Source organism: Tursiops truncatus, chromosome 21 (assembly GCF_011762595.2).
Source record: "Tursiops truncatus isolate mTurTru1 chromosome 21, mTurTru1.mat.Y, whole genome shotgun sequence".
In the NCBI taxonomy this organism is placed as follows: Eukaryota; Metazoa; Chordata; class Mammalia; order Artiodactyla; family Delphinidae; genus Tursiops; species Tursiops truncatus.
The window spans coordinates 11,649,345-11,671,608 of NC_047054.1; the positions used below are offsets into that span (position 1 = coordinate 11,649,345).

General features: G+C 46.6%; 1 long non-coding RNA gene across 1 annotated transcript in view; it reads right to left on the minus strand.

The window, feature by feature from the left end:
- Positions 1 to 3,428: 3,428 nt before the first annotated feature.
- LOC109547641 (uncharacterized) overlaps positions 3,429 to 22,264 on the minus strand; it is a 66,456-nt gene continuing 47,620 nt past the window's right edge. Inside the window, exons 4-7 of the long non-coding RNA XR_012328970.1 lie at positions 18,291 to 18,516; positions 17,024 to 17,462; positions 6,219 to 15,903; positions 3,429 to 5,366 (exon numbers count right to left, since the gene is read on the minus strand). This is a non-coding gene — a long non-coding RNA (uncharacterized lncRNA). The remainder of the gene's footprint in view (positions 5,367 to 6,218; positions 15,904 to 17,023; positions 17,463 to 18,290; positions 18,517 to 22,264) is intronic.

Consider the following 22,264-nt stretch of genomic DNA (forward strand, 5'->3'; position numbering starts at 1 on the left):
CCCTGCCCTCGACTTACAGAAACATCTCAGCTTTGCGTGAAGACCATGAGCTCTCTGAAGGCAGGGACTAGGGTCTGACACTTTACAGAGCCCTGAAAGTAGAGTTCTCGGTGGAGAGGGGAAGGAGAGGCTGGCTGCCCGTCCAGCCAACATCGTTTGATCTACACAACACGACCACGGCTGGAACATTGGGAACAAATCCCCTTCAGAGTCACCTCAGATGTGGTATTGAAGTTGGCTCGTCCTCTGCATGGTTATTTCCAAGCTGGCATGTGCTTCTCTTGGTTCTATATCGCTTTCTGTGAGATCCAAGCAATGGCATAAACTTCGATAGATTGTTAGAACCAAGAGAGAACTCTGCGTGGAGCCTAATCTGTCCTTGTAGATAAGGCCACACCTTCAAGACTCAGCTGAGGGAGGAACGGCAGAGCTGGGGCCGAGCCTCCCATCCCAAACATGGTTTTCTTCCCCTAACACAGCAGATGGTCTCTGTGTCTGCTGTCCTCTGAGCCTGGGAGTCCCAGATCCCTCTCCCCACGTCCACCAAATGCGAGACCACCATGGGCTGGGCGTGGTCGCTAAGGTGTCTGTAGCCTTTTATCAACAGCATTGCTGGGCTGCTCTCTGACTGCCCCAGACTTCCAGTCACCTTAGGTCACCCTGGTCTCCTGCCCATCATGACTCTGTCCCTCTGCTGAATGGGGGACGACTGACCATACCCTCCTGGGAGGAAGCACAGAGGTACAGCCTCTGGGTGAGATGAGCAAAGTCTATTAAGGGGACCCTTCTTCGAAAGGAGAGGCATGAGAAGATCCTCTCACGTCCAGCCATGAGAATTTTCCGAGTTTCTGCTTAGGGTCACTAGTCGTACAAATGAAGGCAATGTGCCACAGATGCCCCATCACCAGGGCTACAGTAAAAACCTAATAAATGGAAAACAGCAACATTGCCTGATGAACAACTGGGTTTTTCCAAGCAATTTTGTCAGCAGAAGTTTACTGCTTTTTGATAGAATTGAAAATAAACAGGGGCTTCCCTGGTGGCGCAGTGGTTAAGAGTCCGCCTGCCAATGCAGGGGACACGGGTTCCAGTCCTGGTCCGGGAAGATCCCACATGCCACGGAGCAGCTGGGCCCGTGCGCCACAACTACTGAGCCCGCGTGCCATAACTACTGAAGCCCACGTACCTAGAGCCGCAGCAAGAGAGGCCGCCACGATGAGAGGCCCACGCACAGCAACGAAGAGTAGCCCCTGCTGGCCGCAACTGGAGAAAGCCCACATGCAGGAACAAAGACCCAACGCAGCCAAAATAAATAAATAAAATAAAATAAAAAATTTTTAAAAAGAAAAAGAAAAGAAACAGAAACAATAGAAAGGCAGTATTTTAAATACACCTGGATTTTAGTAAATCATTATGGTAATGTGCTACATAATTTTGGAAAATTAATTCTGGTTTGGCTATCAGCAATAAAATGATGAAATGGTTAATGGGCTCCATAATCATTCTTCCAATAATGTCTGGGAGAAAATGAAGTTAAAGCAAATCTAATTTAGAAAAGCAAGTGGAATTGAATGGTTGAAAATGTCAACAGAAATGATTCTCATCTGTTGGAAAATAGTGTCTAATGCACACGTGGAACTATATAACCAGAACACAGAAATTTAGCTTCTCTGTTCGCATGAAAACCTCAGCTTCATCTGAAATGCTGAGGATGGCAGGAGAGAAAGAGGATGAATTCGTGCCGTTAGGGAGTCTGCATCTGCGGGACCGAGTTGATAAAGGCAGCCACAGCCAGGAGAGTAGGTGTGTACGAGGGCCAGAATTTGTTTCTGTGCACACCAGGACCCACACTCATAGAGATGTCTAAACAGAGGAGCCACTTCCTGGCCCTGTGACGGCTCACCTTTTTTCTATCTGCTGGCCCACAGAGCCTCATTCCAGGTGTCTCAATCCACCTCCACGAACAGGGGAAGCAAAGAACAGCAAAAATACCAACAATTTTGCTCAGTCTTTCTACAAATGCTCTTTGCTTTTACTGCAACATGAAACCCAGAGCAACGTAAGTGACCTGAGCCACGGGTGGGTGTAGCGTCACTGAAAGCCTAACGTTTGAGGAGTACCTAAGGAATGGCACATAACCGCCCGCAACTTCTCTGCTGAAGTCATTCTTCCGAGGAGAACTTCTCTACTATGTCTGAGTGGGCAGAAGTAAAGAAAAGCAAATGCCAAAGCTAGGACCATGCTTAGGCAGGGAGCCCAATCCCAGGTGCATATTTTAGAGATACAGTGGGGAAACCTTGAGGCACAACCAAACCGAGGAGGGAACTTACACGTGTCCAGAGCTGTGGAGGGCAGTGGAGGGTCCCCAGTGTAGCTACTTGGCTGGGACTTGGTGAGGTTTCGTGCACAGCTGGGCTCTCTCGTCTCTGTGACCCATGGGTCTGATGGTAGGCAGCTGCCGACGGAAATCCCAAGGATTAGTGTGCTGCTTAAGTGACCCTGTCCAGTTGCCCCGGTGACGCAGCAAAGTCTAGAGACAGGAGCTTACTTTCTGTTTCTTGGTTCCACTGCCTCATGTTGACTTGTTGCAGCAAAATACATCAAACATTTACCCTTTCTTCTGCTTCTCATTCCAGCTCTAAAACTCCTACTTCTTTTCAAGGTAACATGGATGTTCTAACTAGTGCAAAGTCACATACAAGGGAGTAGATAAATGGAAGTCAGGGAGATTCATGTTTCAAGATATTATCCTTCCCTACCGGGAGGAAAAGTGTACTGTTGGAAAATATTCAGCCAGCGTTCTAAGCCAGAGAGCCTCATAGGTCCATGGAAATTGCATGTATTTTAAAGAAAAATCTTGAGAGGAAAATAAATAAGCTACTTTATATAGATGTTTCTCCTTTGACTGAAGGACAATTGTGCTGTCTACAATAGTTGTTAGAGCTATAAAACGTTAAAAGGGCATTTATAAGAAGGAAACACAGACTTGCTGTGATTCCTGCTGTTACAAGTGAAATGCCCGCTTGCTCTGCCTTGTCTTCTCCTGGCATGGAAGGAAAATTGCCCGGTAGACAGTGTCTGCAGAAGATCTTGCGAAAGCTGGGTCTTCAGGTGACTTGCAAGTATCATACGTTTACATATGATGGCTTCCTAACTTATCAAGCCTCCGCTCACAGGTTGCCTTCTCATTAGACCTACCTTTAGTATTTCAGTTAAAATTGCAACGTTCCCCAGACACTCAGAAACCCCCTCACACTGGTCTATTTTTCACCCTTATTAATGTATTAATAAATTTATTAATTTATTAATTACCCCAGGATGTAAGCTTCACCAGGGCAGAATTTTCTTTTTTCTCTTTTGTTCACCAATGCATCCTGGCTCCCAGGACAGTGCCTGGTACATACTAGACACTTAGATACTTGCTGAATAAATAAATGAATGAACAAATCAATGAAACACATCCTTCATATAAAAAATGTTAAATATGCATGTTCATGTTCTAGACCAGAAGATTCTATTGATCTCACAACAGAATTGAAGGAATATACCAGGAGGGTTGGTAAATGGAGATATTTCCAGATTATGTTGCTTATTTACTTGATAAAGTTTGATGTTACTATGGCCTGAAAGTTTGTCCCCTCGAAATCCACAAGTTGAAATCCTAATGCCTGATGAGATGGCATTAGAAGGTGGGGCCTTTGGGAGGTTCTTGAACCCCAAAGGTCGAGCTCTCATGAATGGGATTAGTGCCTTGTAAAGCTAGCATTGTCTGTGCTTTGCCTGAAGCTTTTCCTGTATTAACTAGAGATTCAAGGTGGGGATGGCGGGAGAGGATGAGGAATGAGGGAAATATGAACACAAACAATAAGAGGCAGAAGAAAATCAAAAGACAATAGAAGACAAAAAGGTGGAGCAGGACAACACAGCTTGCGGTTTATAAAGCAGACACAGCACACGTGAAAAGATCAAACACCCGTGTCAGCCGCTGTTGGTTAAATAGGCTGTAATGAGCTACCTTGGGAAATCTATGTCACACACATGACATGAGTACTATGGAAAAGGAGACCAAGAACCAAGCTCTAAAAAATGGGCAAGAATGTCTTTCTAAACTTGTTGCTTAGAAAGGAGACAGATTTTTCAGTTGTATTCCTCTTTATCATATTTTAAAATTATTGATCACTAGTATTTTATTACTGAAACAATACAGTAGATGGAATATACTATATGCTTAATGAAAACTAGAAAATACAGACAAGCGTAAAGAATAAATATCTACAAACCATCCATAATTCCACCACTCAGAAACAACCACTGTTGTTTTTAAAAGAAGCCCTGTTTTGAAGCCTCAGATAGCTATGCAGGAAACGTTCACCTTTGGAAGAGGGAAGGTCCACCGTGGGGCACACGTGCGGTTAACTGTGTTCACGTGTTTCTCTGCACGGGCCCTCAAACTACTTACATTAGAATCATCTGGTGTGTTTACTTAGCTGCAGCATCCCAGGCACACCTGTGGCTTCTCAGTCAGAATTTCTGGGGCTGAGGTCTGGGCAGCGGCTAATCTACAAGCTACTCAGGAGATTCTAAGGCACAGTACGGTTTCAACTGCTGGTCCAAACGAACGTTTCCCAAGCTCGCCACGATGTGTGCGCGAGGATCACCCAACGAGCTTGTGAAAGCTGCCGTCCCACCCCCATGAGATTCTCTTCGCTTTGATCATGGTAAAACCCGCATACTTCTGTTACCCAAAGACCTTCCGGTTGATTCTCTGCAGCCAGATTTGGAAGCCCCTGCTTTAGATCAGTTGTTTCCTATTTTTGTTAAGCCCTCAAACTCTTTGTTCCAATGACCGGGCTTTCAATTAATGTGTAAAACAAGCGAAAGCAATTACTGTTTGAATCAGAGAAATCTGGGCAAAACTTGTGCCCCCCGCGGTGCCCAGAGGTCTCCCCATCCTGCAGCCTAAACACCGCTGCTGGGTGGGGGAGACCCCGCGGGTGACAGCGCACAGGGCCCGACCTCTGTGGTCTGCAGTTGTCATGTGTTTGACGCTCCACAGGGGACACAGCAGAGAGGCTGGCATCTCATAACCAACCCACGAACTTTCACAGAACAGCTGAGGTCTAAGAGGGGCGAGGTCTAAGAGGGGCAAGGCCCAGTTCACACAGACGTCCACTGTGTCTGGAACTCAGTCCAGTGTCAGCGCCAAATGTGACACAAGAGGACAGAATCAAAACGCAATTGCTCCGGCTCTGTAAACACTGTGTGCACGTGGAAAACATTTGCTCGACGTCCTGTACAATGCTGGTCTCTGAGCGCAAACAAGGGCTCTTCCAGGGAATGGCGTCAAGAGAACAGGACCGCAATTTCTAAAACAAAACTAAATGTTAAATTACCCTTGCCCGCTTGACCCGGTGTCAGTTCCCCAACAGTGCTTTTCACAGTGGCAACAGGAAAATGGTAAAAGTATTTCAGACGGTATTTTGGTTAAGAGAAGAGCAAAAATAAAAAGAAAATAGCGTTCTACAGCAGGGCCTTGCCAAAAGTGCAGCAAATCAGAATTCTCCGGCTCTTCCGGCTTCCTGGGGTTTAATTTAACCTGTGCTTTGGCATTCCTTCTGCCCGCCAGTCTCCCCAGAAGAGGTGAGATGGCTCAATGAACTTTCACGCATTCATACCATCCGGGTTAAGATACAGAAAACCACATGCTTTTTCTAGCAACTACAGGCATTTATCTTGGCAAAGCCAGTGGAAAGAGGTCTGTATTACACACTAGATCCCTCTCTACCTCCTCAGATGTGGCGGGATCCCCTTAGGGAAGGATGGAACGTTCAAACTGGGGTAGTTGAAGGAGGATTTAATAAAGGGACTATGTACACCGGTGTGGACAGGGTTTAGGAAACCCAGGAGGGACGGCGTAGTCCCTGGGGCTGGGGAATGCGAGCGCCAGTCCTGTGTTCACCCTGGGTGAGCAGAGTCAATGCCAGGGAATAAGGCCGCAGAGGTGGGACCGCCTGAGCTACACATCCATTCCTGGTGACAGGGAAGACCTCCTGATAACCCAGGAAAAGCGGTTTATGGTTATGGAAACATAGTAACGTTTCGTTATTGCTGATGAGTAGATGCCACAATGCTGTTTATAGTGGATTTGCATGTGAACTTCCATTCTTTTTACGGCTCTCACAAGGTGGTTTGTTAAATGTATAACTTAAACAATTTACCGTTTAGAAGTGAGGCATAGGAGAGGCAGTTCCCCTTAAACAAGGTCTCAGACGTGCAGTGTTTTCCGCTGGAATCCCCTGTTCGTCGGAGCCCTGTCAATAGGACGTGGGTGTGGGGCGAGCTGGTGAGGCAGGAGTTAGATGGCCCCAGGCTGAGCAGCTGGAGTCTGTCCCCCTGAACAGATACTCCAAGACGAAGACAGCAGCAGGGGGGAGCAGGACCTGAGCCCAGCCCAGATAAGAGATAACGAGACCTCATATTCCTTCCCGATTACACACGTGCAGAAAGGCTCCTGGGGGTCAACAGGAGGGGGCGCCACCCCATAGTAGGTGATGTCAACCTACCCATAGGCCTCTGTGCTAATCCATCTTGGCTAAGAGATGCACGCACACACAGGGCAGGACCTTGAGATAAACCAAATACAGACTCAGAGCCAGACAGAGCAAGATGATTGGCCAGAGGAAACCCGGAAGAACTGCCGAATATAAGTGATTCAAACTACCACGAGGGCGCCACTCTCTGAGTCCATCCATGTGTCTATCCACATGTACTCTTTTTCCTCCTAATAAATACTTTACTTGTTTCACTGCTTTCCGTCTCTGTGGAAATTCATTTCTACAGAGCTGCAGGGCCAGGGCCTTGTCACTGGCTGCTGGTCTAGTGGCCAGGATTCAGCGCCCTCACTGCCGCGGCCCGACTTCAATCTCTGGCCGGGAGCCGAAATCCTGCCTCAGGCTGCTTCAGGCCGAGGCCACCTGAGATCAAGACGTGCAGTGTTTTCCACTGGAATCCCCTGTGCCTAGGAGCCCAGTCCAAGGGACGAGGGTGCATGGGGGCAGGCACGTGGGTTTGGTGGGCAGAGGCCTGGGGAGCAGCGATGCAGGTGTGGAGGACAGGGGGCGGGGATGTGGGCATCGGGGGGAGTGTGATTACATCTCAGGTTTGAGGGTGCCAGCGACTGGGACCGTGACCTTCACAAGAGCCTCTCAGTTCTGTTTTCTCCCCACCTCAGGTGAGACCTTGGGTTTGCCCTGTGATCTCAGTTCTCTGAGGATACCCCTCAGAGAAGCACTGTTGATTTTCAATTTGTTCACTTTTTACTTGTAAAACCACAGGGGTGGCACCATCCAGGCTGCTTACCTGCTAGCCTGGACCCTGGAGACTGGCAGGCCACGCCCTGAGCTCAGGCGTGACTCAGCTCCGGGCCTGGCGACTCTGGAAGGCTGTAGATTTGCGTCCTCCTTCCGGCCGCAGGTCCGGCCCTGCACAGCCCTGGGGCCCCACCCTGCTCCCCCTACTGGCTGCCTGCTGTGGGTCCTGCCTGTTGGGCGCGCAGACAGCCTCTAGAGCTAGGAAAAAACAAAGACGTGGATTCTCCTCTGGGCGCCAGAAGGAACCCTCCCCTGCCAACACCTAGTAGGACCCTGACCTCCGGAGCTGTAAGATAAAGGAAGTTGATGATGGGGTGTGGGGGGGACCGGGTGGGAGAGGAAGAAGCTGGGCAAATGCTCTCCCTGCGGGCAGCTCCCACCTGCAGCCAGCCCACCCGTGGCCCCTGGGGCTCGCGGCTTCCTGGGCTCTGGGTTGGGCCATCGGCCCCCTTCTGAGGGAGCAGACTTCTCAGCAGAGGCCCTTGGCCGCTCAAGCCCTCGGCATCAGCCAGACCTTCCGTCAGGGACAGAGCCCCTCCTGGGCCACCTGCCCGCACGCCCGCCAGCATGCTGTGTGCCTCTCTGTTCACCCAGGTAGTTATTCACCCTCCCCTATGGGCCATCGCTGCAACGTCTCCTAGGGAAGAAAAACAAATCCAATGGAAACAAAGCAAAAGCAGATTTTTTAAAAAGAAAAAAGACCACCCTGAGGGCTGTCAGCAGCAGCTTCATAGGTTGGTTCACCGGCCTCCAGAGGCAGCTTTTGGGCTTTGAACAATCCCCCTCGGCCCTGAGATGAGGTTAAGACACCCCCGCAGAGAGCACAAGGCTGGGGCAACAGTTCTTTTACCGTAGACTCCTGCTAGTCTTCCTTCCAATCTCCAGTGGGAAGAGGGGGATAAAACCTAAAAGTGTGAGGTAGGCATTCCATCCTTTAAAATATGCGGATACATAAAAATCCAGACTTCACATGAGTTTGGAGCACTAAACCCACCCTGCAAAGGATTCTTAAGAAGTCTTCAAGCAAATGGTGTTAAATCTAATTAGGCACAGCTTTAAATATTACTGAAAGCAAAGGCCCACGTACATGACTACAATAAATGACAGTGAGGCATCCGCTCTATTTAAAACACAGTAAGCGATTGTATTTAGCAGCACAATGGCCGAGGGCGTGGGTAGGGGCTGGGGTGGAGTTCAGGCTGGAATGCTTGGGAGGGCGCAGCATGGCTTTAAATACAGCTCTTGTGGTTGGGATTAACAGATACACACTACTACATATAAAATAGATAACCAACAAGGACCTACTGTGTAGCACAGGGAACTACTCAATATTCTGTAATAACCTATAAGGGAAAATGTGTGCTCCAAGGACAATGGTGCTTCAAGGACAAAGGACAGCCCAGCCTGAAAAAGCTGTGTTACGGACCCCACCAGACTCTCTCGCCCTCCGCGCCATGTTGCGATGGGAACGAAATTCCTGAGCCCACCTGGTCAACGGGACTGTTCCTCTTTCGTCCCAAATAAGGAAAGGCATCTGCCTTGTCCCACTCCCACCCTATAGAAGGAAGGTGTATATATGTGCCTCGACCAATTGAGAAAAGAAATTTTCACCTCGGACCATTCTTTTGTTCTCTGGCTATAAAAACCGACTAATAGCGCATGTTCACGGTTGGCTATCCCAGACTACTAGGAAGTCGGCCCGCTGTTCTGGCAGCAACCATTCCCGCTAATAAATTCCATCCTCTGCATTCTGCCTTGTGTCTGGAAATTCTTTTCCAACCTGTATTTGGACCACGACAGAAAAGAATCTAAAAGGAATATATATTCAGTTATATACATGTAACTGAATCACTGTGCTGTACAACTGAAACTAACACGGTATTATAAATCAACTATACTTAAATAAAAAATACATAAATAAATAGAGTTCTCGTTCTGAAGGGCGCTCGAAGCTGAGAGCTTGCACACCAGGCTCAGCCGTGAACCACATTTTGGAGGCATGTGTCGTAAGGACACTCTACTCAGCGTGGTCCCAAAATCAAATGTCTTTCACGTGTGCCCCTTGTCTACGCATGTACCTAGATGTATTTGTGATAATAAAACACACATTTCTGAAATGTTACTGAATAGTACCTTTTTGTCATTATGCCCTTTCCCAATACACAAAAATTCTGAGTACAAGGGTGGTCCTCGGCCTTTCTTAAGTAGCCACAGTTTATTCCCCTACAACACTGATCTTATTATTCTTCAGAAACTAGGTGAAAGCCCTTTTGTACTTTTATAAAACAAGTAATTTGTATAAGCACAACTTCATTAAAAAAAAATTGGAGGGGGAAGAAAAACAATAAGCCATAGTAAAGAAGTGATTATAAACTGTCATTCTTAGATCATATAATCTGACAACATCCAAACCAGTACAGACCCCAGTGCTGGTCCTGGGTCTCCAGTTTTTATACTAACACAGGTGCCAGGAGTTCTGCCCGCCCCATGACCTGGAAACAGCAAACGCTGAACATGTCTGTCATTTTGACATTTTGACATTTTGACATTTTGACATTTCTGGGAATATTTCATCTTGCATAAAAAGGAGAAACATGAAATAAGAGATGCTAAAACCTACATATCTTTATCCAAAACCCAAGAGAAAAGCAAAAATACATTTTTAAATATTTCTATTATAATCACTTTTTTAAACTGGAGGGTGTAAACACCAAGTTGGGCATTATTCATAAACGTGCTTGGGCCGGACTGGCCGAAGGTTAGGTCAATCTTAGCTGCATTTTCACAGTCAAACCTATTGTTTCACACTCAAGTCAGTGTGGTAAACAAGATATTCAGGAAGAAACATCATAGTATTAGTATTAGTTTCCTACTGCTGCTAGAACAAATTACCACAAACTTAATGGTTTAAAACACGCAAATTTATCACTTTGTGGTTCTGGAGCTCAGAAACGGAAAGGGGTCTCTCTGAGCTAAAATCAAGGTGTTGGCAGAGCCGTGTCCCACAGAAAACCCATTTCTTGCCTTTTCTTGCTTCTGGAGGTTGCCCACCTTCCTCGGCTCCCGGGACCCTCCCCCTTCAAAGCCAGCCCTGACCACCAAGACTTTCCCGCCCCCCTCTCCCTGGATCCTCCGCTCACTCATAAGGACCCTGATGACACTGGGCCCACCTGGGTGATCCCGGCTGACCGCCCACCTCACGGTCAGCTGATAAGCAACGTTTACCGCTTAGCCTAAGGTAGTCATTGTTTCTGGGGATTAAGACTTGGACATCTTTGGGGCCTTACCCTGCTGCCCACAGATGGGTTACTGGTCTTCACAGAACAATGGTCCTGAACAGGCAGATGATTCTGTGTCTTCGTCCAGTATGGGGACAAAGGCACAAGCGTTGCCACTGAGCCACCAATGCCTCCCACTGGAAGCAGGACTGTCCCGACTTGCGCCATCTGTGAATTCCACCCCAGTGGTGCTCAAGGCTCCCACCAAGAGGACCCCTGCATCCCCACTGCCTGTCCACCATCTACTCAGCTCGCGCAGGCATTTCCTGCTTGTGCCCCTCGACCCTCGGAACTCTCAGTCCAGCCCCTCTGTCCCTCTGAGCCACTGTCGCAGTTACAACCTTTAATTTATTACCAAGTGACTTCAGGTGCGCCTCTCCCAGTCGGACTGTAATCTCCGTGGGGGACTGCAGTTCTGTTCTGTTCCCCATTGGAGCTGTGACACAGTTCTAAGAACCTGCACTTAGATGGTGCTCTGGGAATGTTTGCTGAAGGAACGAGCCTCCCACTGAATGAAAATGAGATGGGAGGAGGTTTACAGAGGACGGTGAACAGCTGGTGACACGGGTTAGATGACTGAAGCTGACGGGTTATCAGGATGCAGGATCTACCCAACAGTGCCTCTGTTTTCATCAGTGGAAACTGTTCATGAGACGGTGGTGAAGGGGCCAGACCGACAGGCTCAGCCCCAGCTCACCCGCCCGCGGCAGACCCTTAAATCCCTGTGCCTCCTCGTTTTCTCTTTTGCAAAACACGGTAGTGGTACCTGCCCCACCCTCCCCTCCCCCCCAGCAGTGTAGTGATGGCTGAGTGCACGGTGATCAGTCTTCTTCGGACTTGGGCAGAGCCCGGTGCACTGTGAGCGTCCCCGAGAGCCACACACTGTCCTCGTCAGCACAGCTGTCAGAAGTCCCCACGCCAAAGCCACAGCACAGCCGTCACCCGTGGATCGGCCAGGAACTGGAGTTCACTCGGAAAAGAGGGATGGAAATGTTTTTTAAAGCACGTCAAGGTGGTTTATATAATGTCATTTAATTAATCCTTCAAAAAAAGGACCTAACATCAAGAGTCTCTAAACTGATCTCTAAGGGTCACTAGTGAGCAAAACGAAGGTGTGAGGACATCGTACCTAACATGTCCTCACTCCTTAACCTTCGTTTTGCTCACTAGTGACCATTAGAGGTTTAGGGATCCCTGACCCTAATTTAAGGTCCATTTCAATAATAATAACAAGTCGTCAAGAGTGAACAATCTATTACTTCAAGAGAGGTGTTAGTAAATTTGCTGAGTGGAAATGAACGTACTAAATCATCAGCCCTGGGGATGGAATGAACTGCCCGGGGGCAGGGGAGCCGCAGCGGCAGGACTGTCCACGCCTCGTGGCAGATCACAGGGGCCTTGGGAGGGAGCAGCAAAGAACTCCCAACAGTTTCTCCATTTTATTGGAGAAGCATGAGGAGAGATGATTCTAATTAGAAAAGAACAAAATGCTGAAGGTCCCATACGATACAAGATACTGCATGTAGGGCTAATTAGCGCTTTAAAGAGGAAGTCACCTGTCTAAGCAGTAGACAGTGAGGGCTAACTTCACAATAATCATCTCTGACTCTAACTGGAGAGCTACCCTTTGGAAGCGGAGCTCAGAGAAACAATTTGCAGATAACATCAAAAGAGATTTAATCATATGCCTTCTTATTTGAAAATGTTAGCTGCCGCTGTGCAGACATATCTTATCTACCATACAAAAGATAAAAACTCAGCCCACCCACTATTTCTCCTTCTCCGCAAAAAATATTTTTTCTCTGATGGCTTGTTTTCTAACCAAGAAACTTACTGCTTATGTGGTGGCTTATTTTCTGCTGCTAAAGTATTAACTGTTCAAATGTCTTGAGGTGAGAATATGAAAAAGCAGACTCCTGGGCCCTCTCAACATCACTGTACAGGAAGCTGGGAAATGGAACCCACGTTTTACAACCCAGAGTTTTACAACTCTGGGAATCAGGGGCAGGAGGGGAAGGAGCTAAGGAAGCATGAACGCCCAGGGTCTCCCGCACCCCAGGGTCGTCTGCCCCTCACCCCATCTGAGCGTCCTGTCCCTGCCACACACCGAAGGCAAGGAGCAGGGCAGGGGAGAGAAAGCGGTGGCGTCTCGGGGACCCGTCACGCATCAGGGATGAGGGCCTGGGCAAATCCATGCACCGCTCGGCTGGCGATGCCTACCCCTGTTTGAACTGGTCATGGACCCTGGCTCTGTCCCAGAGGTAGGTAGGGCTTCCCTGGGCTGATGGGCCTGAGAAGGGGGAGCTGAGACCCCTCTCACATGGCGGGAGGTAAAACTGAAGGCCAGTCTGCGTGCTAGTTCTTTGGCCTATGACCCAGCCTTTTAGCTAAGAGTCGGCCAAGGGGAGGTGGGCGGGGAGGGTGTGGCCACCGTCACCCTGTGTGAATTAGGGGATCCTGCAGGGGACGACAGCAAACCCAGGTGGTGTCGTGGTCTCTCTGCAGCTCAGCCCTGTCCCTGCCCCCACGGGCCTTCAGGACCAGCCTGGCTCAGCAGACCCACTTCCCTCAAAGATGAATGCTGACTGCCCAGAGTCAGCTCGGGGCCAGGTGGAGACATGCTGCCCAGCTGGGTAGGGAGAAGATGTTAGGCAGATGGGGAACGTACAAGAGTCATGAACGTGAGGGACAAGCACGACAGCCAGTTATCACTACTCTTCTCAACAGTGCACTGGAGAACAAGCCTTTGCAGTAAAATAAAAAATTAAAACCATGAGTTATAAGGGATGAGAGAAAGCAAAGCTATCATTTTCTTGCAGATGATACGATTGTCTATCTATAAAATCCAAGAGAATCTATGAATAAACTACTCAGATTAATAAAAGTTTAGGGCTTCCCTAGTGGTGTAGTGGTTAAGAATCTGCCTGCCAATGCAGGGGACACGGCTTCGAGCCCTGGTCCAGGAAGATCCCACGAGCCACGGAGCAACTAAGCCTGTGCGCCACAGCTACTGAGCCTGCACTCTAGAGCCCGTGAGCCACAACTACTGAGCCCGTGTGCCACAACTACTGAAGCCCGCATGCCTAGAGCCTGTGCTCCGCAACAAGAGAAGCCACCGCAATGAGAAGCCCACGCACCGCAACAAAGAGTAGCCCCCGCTCGCCGCAACTAGAGAAAGCTCGTGTGCAGCAACGAAGACCCAACGCAGCCAAAAATAAATAAATTTATTAAAAAATAAAGTAAAAAAATAAAAGTTTAGCAAGATTTGCAGAGGACAAGAGCAATGCACAAAATTCATATCATTTCTTTACAGTAGCAATAACCAAGTGGGAATTATAATTTAAACTGCATCATTCATAGCCACAGCAAAATCTATGGCATTCATAGTTGCGGCAAAATCTAACAAACGTGCAAGATCTTCACAGAGAAAACAACAAGCGTGTTATTAAAAAATATAAAGGAAGAATTTAATAAATGGGGAAAAATTTCACGGTTAGAAATTTTACCCAATTTCGTGGATAGAAAGATTCAATTTTGTAAGTGAATTCTCCAAAATCTTTAAATTCAATGAAAATTCAATCAAAACTCCATCAAAATATATGGGGAACTTAAAAAACTGATTTTAGAGAATATGTGTAAAGAAATAGCTTAAGAAATGCTTGGGGGCTTCCCTGGGGGCTTCCCTGGTGGTGCAGTGGTTAAGGATCCGCCTGCCAATGCAGGGGACATGGGTTCGAGCCCTGGTCCGGGAAGATCCCACATGCCGTGGAGCAACTAAGCCCGCGAGCCACAACTACTGAGCCCAAGAGCCACAGCTACTGAGCCTGCATGCCACAACTACTGAAGCCTGCACGCCTAGAGTCCATGCTCTGCAACAAGAGAAGGCACCACAATGAGAAGCCCGCACACCACAACAAAGGCCCAATGCATCCAAAAATAAATAAATAAATAAAATTAAAAAAAAAAAAGAAATGCTTGGAATGATACACTACCTGTAATTGGCTTCAAAAGAATATGGGGCAGGGGTGGGGGGACCAAGGGGGAGGCGTAGATGAAAACAGATCGGGCATGAATTGATTATCACTGCAGCTGGAATTGGGCTATCCTATTGGGTCTATTTTTGTATGTTTAAAATTTTCTATAATATAAAGTTAAAAAAATTTGAGAAGCAAAAATACCAAAAACTCTTTTTTTGAGAAAAAGCCAAATTGGGAGAATTTACAAGAAAGTGAATATATCAAAGGTACAGTCATAAAGATTGTGACAACAGTACAGCAGTAGAAAAATAGACCAAGGGAAAAGAAGCGCTCAGAAGCAGTCTTGTGTGTATTTGGGAATTTGGTAATCTGATGGTGGTGACGTCACAGGTCAGTAGGAAACACGGACATTCAATATATAATGTGGGGAGACTGGGTCTCTTTATCAGGAAAACCTGTTAAACAAGAATCCTGCTTTATGAATACGACAAATTAAAGCCTAAATGTGACCAACCAAAAACTAGTAGGATGAAATATAGGTAATATAGGATTTTGTGATCACGAACATAGTGTGAAAAGAGAAAGGGGCAGAATAATTAATACAGCATGGTGCCACTTAATGTAAAGTAACACTTTCAAAAATAAGTTTGTATAATGGACACATGTACATATGTAAATTTTTAAAAAAGGAATATAAAAATACAAACCACCAAACTGTTTACCACTGGGTGAGTGAGGACAGGCCTCTGTGTTGTTCGTAAAGGATTCCTAAGCTATATCTATTATGTATTTTTTCTTTTAAAAGGATTAGAAACAAGTATGACAAAATATATAGTTAAATTTGCGTTATGGAAACAATGTGTTTTGTAAAAATTCTTTATACTTTTCCTGTATCTTTAATTTTTTTTCAAAAATGCAAAAAGACAAAGAAATAAGAAATCACTCAAAGAAATAACATCACTAAACAAACTTAGAGTCAAGACAAGCTCTCCCAGGAAAAAAGCAGAAGGAAGAGCTGTAAGGGCTCCAAGGAGAGACTGCAGGACAAGGACAGAGGATCAGGAGCAGACGGAGGAGGAAGAAGCCAGGAGGTGAAAAGCTCCTACAGACGCCATCAGAAGTAGGAGAAGCAGGTGGGAAACGCTGTCCTGGACACAGGGAGCAAACCTGAAGTCACTCAGGGTGCTGAGCACGCACAGTGCAAAGCGGTTAAGTGACTCGGGGGCCAGGGAATGATGTGGAGATGATGGGAAAATAACGTGTGTATAACTCGTGCTCCTAAAGAAAGAAACCAGAAGAGAAAAAAATTAAAGATATGAGCGCATAAAGGTAACTTTAAAAAATGAAAAATTTTTATCTTTTGGCCTTATGTTCCAGGAAACAAAAGTGATACAAGAAGATGGATATAAAATACCTTGATTAAATAGCTCAACTTCAAGGAGAGAGAAAGACCCCTGGTTTCTAGAAGGGAAAGTATCAAAGGCAGGAAGAGGTCCAGAAACCAGAGCCAGGGGAGGGGCCTGCGGGTGCCAGGCAGAGGGAGGGGGTCTGTCATAGCCGCTGGCTGGCTCACACAAGAGGGCGGGGTCCTTGTGGGCCTTGGGCAGGGACAGAGGTGATCCACACCCAAGGAACCAGCCGAAGGCAGCTTCTCGAATGCTTAATCATGGGTCTGAATGCCCTGCATTGGACCAAACTCCGTAGGAAAGCTCAGGAAGGGCCCCTAAGGGGCACCAGCTAATCTTTCAATTACTGACAAGACTGGACCAGGGAGCTTAACTGATTTTTCCAATACTCCACAGCTGATTAAAGAGAGCCAGAACTCCTTCTAGCTTTTATTGGATTCTTAATCTGCTGCTCTTTGTTGGAAAGATCAAATGTATAATATTTGTAGTTTTCTCCATTTATTTTTTAAAATAATGTATTTAAAAAATATTTTATATCCATATATTTACACATAGATTATATATCATAGAAAATATATAATATAGAACTATATAGAATACTATATACTATATATAGTATAGCTATATATTATGGTTATAACATATGTAACTATAATACTATATACTATTATGCTATATATACTAAATATTTTATATTCAATATACTTTATATACAATATAGTATACATTATATTGCATATATAGTATTCTACATATTATATAGAATATATGGAATATTTAATACATTCTATATGTCATATACCATATGTAATATATAATTACATACTAAATACTAGATAATACAAATTGTTACATAATCTGCTACAGAAGTATACATACATACATAACTATACATATATATACATATACATACATAACTATACATATGATAACCTAAAATATATAACGCATGTCATACGCATGCATAACTGAGAACAATGTCAGCGGCTCACCTGGCGGTGCCCTCCTTGCTGACTCGGCCAGAGGGCATTTCTGCATCTGTATCTTCTTCCTTCTATTCTTCAGCCGTCTCAGTACCTCCGACCCCTCCCCAGGAGGCTCTTCCGCAGCCTCCTGTCTCCCAGGGTTACACTAGCTCCATCCGTGACAAGACCTCATTTGTGGCACTTCTTTCTCTTTCCTACGACGTTACAGTACATCAAACTTGGAGCACCGTTTCCCCAGGGGTCACTCCCCCGTGGCCTCTGCGGGACATTCTGTGGCACTTGGCACTCGACCACATTGTATAGATGAGGTGCAGACATTGCTTCTCCTCTGTGCCTTCGGAATTGTGCTTCACAGGTTGAGAAAAATCTTACTTAAATAAACTCTGTGAGGCTGGGATTCAAAGCAGGAAGCAGCTGCAGCTGAAACTTCCTACTGGACAATCATCTGTTTAAACAGCAAGAAGCAGCTTGTGAAATCGAAAGTAAACGCAAAGATGCCTTTGGACAATGTACCAAAGGGACTGAAAACCAATCCTGCTTAATCCTTCTAAACGCTGCATCTCCCCAGCAGGAACGCAACCTGCCAATTAGGGAAACAAGACAAACACAATCCCTTGGGGCTGCGCCGTGAAGGGGGACAGGTGTATTTAATGAGACCTTTGAAGGGGAAGCCAGTTGCAGGCCTAACATCTCCGTGGGCAGAACAGGGAGAAGCCAGCACCCCAAGGGGAGAGAATGCCAGGAAGTGCCAGAATTATGCAAACGGTACGGGGGAAGCTAAAAACAGACCTTCACAGGTAACCTCCTGTAAGGAAGCCCATGGATTTCCTAACAGAGTCAACACAGTTGCCCTGCCAGGCACCTGAGAGCATCTGGTCTGAGGTGGGAGCAGCCAGCCTCAGCCGGGTGCCGGGCTCCCCACTCCAGTGTTGTCGACTCCGGGCACCATGTACGGTTCGGCTCCTGCCTCTCTGACTAACGTCCCTCCCCACTTCCACCTCCCCAGCCCTGATGCCCACCGTTCCAGTCCCTGATCCCATGAATGTGACCCTTTCAGATGCCCCATGTGAGTGGGATCATGTGTGCTTGTCCTGTGATGGCTCATTTCCCTGGGCATATGTCCTCCAGGTTCATCCATTCCACTGCATATTAAGAATTCCCTTCTTTTCCAGCAGCCTCGGCGTGTGCTGTAACCTCCCCCCCACCCCTTATCACCAGTGTCAGTTCTTGTTTGGTCATATCGATCGGATATGTCTTTGGCTCTGTTACTTACATGGTGTTCTAGAACGTGGACTTGAGTTGGAGCAGTGGGCGTGGGACTCCAAAGGAGGTGCTGGGTCCAGGAGGATAAGATGCAGGGAGAGTCAGCTCATCATAGGCAAGGAGACGTGAGGAGGCAGCCTCAGCCCTCCTCACCTTCACCCAGTGGAGCTCCTGGGCTGACAGTCTGGTGGCTGCTCCGCCTTTCAGACCCCAGTGTGACGACCGGCTGGAAGCTGCTGGAAGATTAATTTTCCGATTATGTAACTTTGTGGAAACGCAGAAGACCCTGGAAAGTCAGTTGAAGTGAACATATGGGCTGTGACATCTCATCTATGAATTTCATCAGCAGAAAACACATGGCTTGGGAGCTTCAAGATGGCGGAAGAGTAAGACGCGGAGATCATCTTCCTCCCCACAAATACATCAGAAATACATCTACGCGTGGAACAACTCCTACAGAACACCTACTGAACGCTGGCAGAAGACCTCAGACCTCCCAAAAGGCAAGAAACTCCCCACGTACCTGGGTAGGGCAAAAGAAAAAAGAATAAACAGAGACAAAAGGATAGGGACGGCACCTGCACCAGTGGGAGGGAGCTGTGAAGGAGGAAAGGTTTCCACACACTAGGAAGCCCCTTCGCGGGCGGAGACTGTGGGTGGCGGAGGCGGGGAGCTTCGCAGCCGCGGAGGAGAGCACAGCAACAGGGGGGCGGAGGGGAAAGCGGGGGAATTCCTGCACAGAGGATAAGTGCCAATCGGCACTCACCAGTCCGAGAGGCTTGTCTGCTCACCCGCCGGGGCAGGCGGGTCTGGGAGTTGAGGCTCGGGCTTCGGTCGGATCCCAGGGAGAGAACTGGGGTTGGCAGCGTGAAAACAGCCTACAGGGGGTTAGTGCGCCACGGCTGGCCGGCAGGGAGTCCAGGGAAAAGCCTGGACCTGCCGAAGAGGCAAGAGACTTTTTCTTCCCTCTTTGTTTCCTGGTGCGCGAGGAGACGGGATTCAGAGCACCGCTTAAAGGAGCTCCAGACACGGGCGCGAGCTGCGCCTATCAGCGCGGATCCCAGAGATGGGCATGAGACGCTAAGGCTGCTGCTGCCGCCACCAAGAAGCCTGTGTGCAAGCACAGGTCACTCTCCACACCGCCCCTCCAGGGAGCCTGTGCAGCCCGCCACTGGCAGGGTCCCGCGATCCAGGGACGACTTCCCCGGGAGAACGCACGGCGCGCCTCAGGCTGGTGCAACGTCATGCTGGCCTCTGCCGCCGCAGGCTCGCCCTGTACTCCGTGCCCCTCCCTCCCCCCCCCCCCCCCTGCCGCGGCCTGAGTGAGCCAGAGCCCCCGAAGCAGCTGCTCCTTTAACCCCATCCTGTCTGAGCGAAGTACAGACGCCCTCAGGCGACCTACACGCAGAGGCGGGGCCATATCCAAAGCTGAACCCCAGGAGCTGTGCGAACAAAGAAGAGAAAGGGAAATCTCTCCCAGCAGCCTCGGGAGCAGTGGATTAAATCTCCACCATCAACTTGATGTACCTGCATCTGTGGAATACATGAATAGACAACGAATCACCCCAAATTGAGGAGATGTACATTGGGAGCAATGATATATATATATATTTCCCTTTTTCTCTTTCTGTGAGTGTGTATGTGTATGCTTCTGTGCGTGATTTTGTCTGTATAGCTTTGCTTTTACCATTTGTTCCAGGGTCCTGTCTGTCCTTTTTTTTTCTATTACATAAAAAAATTTTTTTCATAATAATTTTTTTTATTTTAATAACTTTATTTTATTCTACTTTATTTTATTTTATCTTCTTCTTTCTTTCTTTCTTTCTTTTTTTTCTCCCTTTTATTCTGAACCATGTGGAGGACAGGCTCTTGGTGCTCCAGCCATGTGTCAGGGCTGGGCCACTGAGGTGGGAGAACCAAGTTCAGGACACTGGTCCACAAGAGACCTCCCAGCACCACGTAATACCAAACGGTGAAAATCTCCCAGAGATCTCCATCTCAACGCCAAGACCCAGCTCCACTCAACGACCAGCAAGCTACAATGCTGGACACCCTATGCCAAACAACTAGCAAGTCAGGAACACAACCCCATCCATTAGCACAGAGGCTGCCTAAAATCATAATAAGACCACAGAAACTCCAAAACACACCACCAGATGTGGACCTGCCCACCAGAAAGACAAGATCCAGCCTCATCCACCAGAACACAGGCACTAGTCCCCTCCACCAGGAAGCCTACACAACCCACTGAACCAACCTTAGCCACTGGGGACAGACACCAAAAACAACGGAAACTATGAACCTGCAGCCTATGAAAAGGAGACCCCAAACACAGTAAGTTAAACAGAATGAGAAGACAGAGAAACACACAGCAGATGAAGGAGCAAGGTAAAAACCCACCAGACCTAACAAATGAGGAGGAAATAGGAAGTCTATCTGAAAAAGAATTCAGAATAATGATAGTAAAGATGATACAAAATCTTGGAAATAGAATGGAAAAAATACAAGAAACGTTTAACAAGGACCTAGAAGAACTAAAGGGCAAACAAACAGAGATGAACAACACAATAAATGAAATTTAAAATTCTCTAGAAGGGATCAGTAGCAGAATAACTGAGGCAGAAGAACGGATAAGTGACCTGGAAGATAAAATAGTGGAAATAACTACCGCAGAGCATAATAAAGAAAAAAGAATGGAAAGAATTGAGGACAGTCTCAGAGACCTCTGGGACAGTATTAAACACACCAACACTTGAATTATAGGGGTCCCAGAAAAAGAAGAGAAAAAGAAAGGGACTGAGAAAATATTTGAAGAGATTATAGTTGAAAACTTCCCTAATATGGGAAAGGAAATAGTTAATCAAGTCCAGGAAGCACAGAGAGTCCCATACAGGATAAATCCAAGGAGAAACACGCCAAGACACATATTAATCAAACTATCAAAAATTAAATACAAAGAACAAATATTAAAAGCAGCAAGGGAAAAACAACAAGTAACACATAAGGGAATCCCCATAAGGTTAACAGCTGATCTTTCAGCAGAAACTCTGCAAGCCAGAAGGGAGTGGCAGGACATATTTAAAGTGATGAAAAAGAAAAACCTACAACCAAGATTACGCTACCCAGCAAGGATCTCATTCAGATTTGATGGAGAAATTAAAAGCTTTACAGACAAGCAAAAGCTAAGAGAATTCAGCACCACCAAACCACCTTTACAACAAATGCTAAAGGAACTTCTCTAGGCAGGAAACACAAGAGAAGGAAAAGACCTCTAATAATAAACCCAAAACAATTAAGAAAATGAGAATAGGAACATACATATCAATAATTACCTTAAATGTAAATGGATTAAATGCCTCAACCAAAAGACATAGGCTGGCTGAATGGATACAAAAACAAGACCGTATATATGCTATCTACAAGAGACCCACTTCAGACCTAGGGACACATACAGACTGAAAGTGAGGGGATGGAAAAAGATATTCCATGCAAATGGAAATCAAAAGAAAGCTGGAGTAGCAATTCTCATATCAGACAGAGTAGATTTTAAAACAAAGACTATTACAAGAGACTATGAAGGACACTACATAATGATCAAGGGATCAATCCAAGAAGAAGATATAACAATTGTAAATATTTATGCACCCAACATAGGAACACCTCAATACATAAGGCAAATACTAACAGCCATAAAAGGGGAAATCGACAGTAACACAATCATAGTAGGGGACTTTAACACCCCACTTTCACCAATGGATAGATCATCCAAAATGAAAATAAATAAGGAAACACAAGCTTTAAATGATTCATTAAACAAGATGGACTTAATTGATATTTATAGGACATTCCATCCAAAAACAACAGAATACACATTTTTCTCAAGTGCTCATGGAATATTCTCCAGGATAGATCATATCTTGGGTCACAAATCAAGCTTTGGTAAATTTAAGGAAATTGAAATTGTATCACTATCTTTTCCGACCA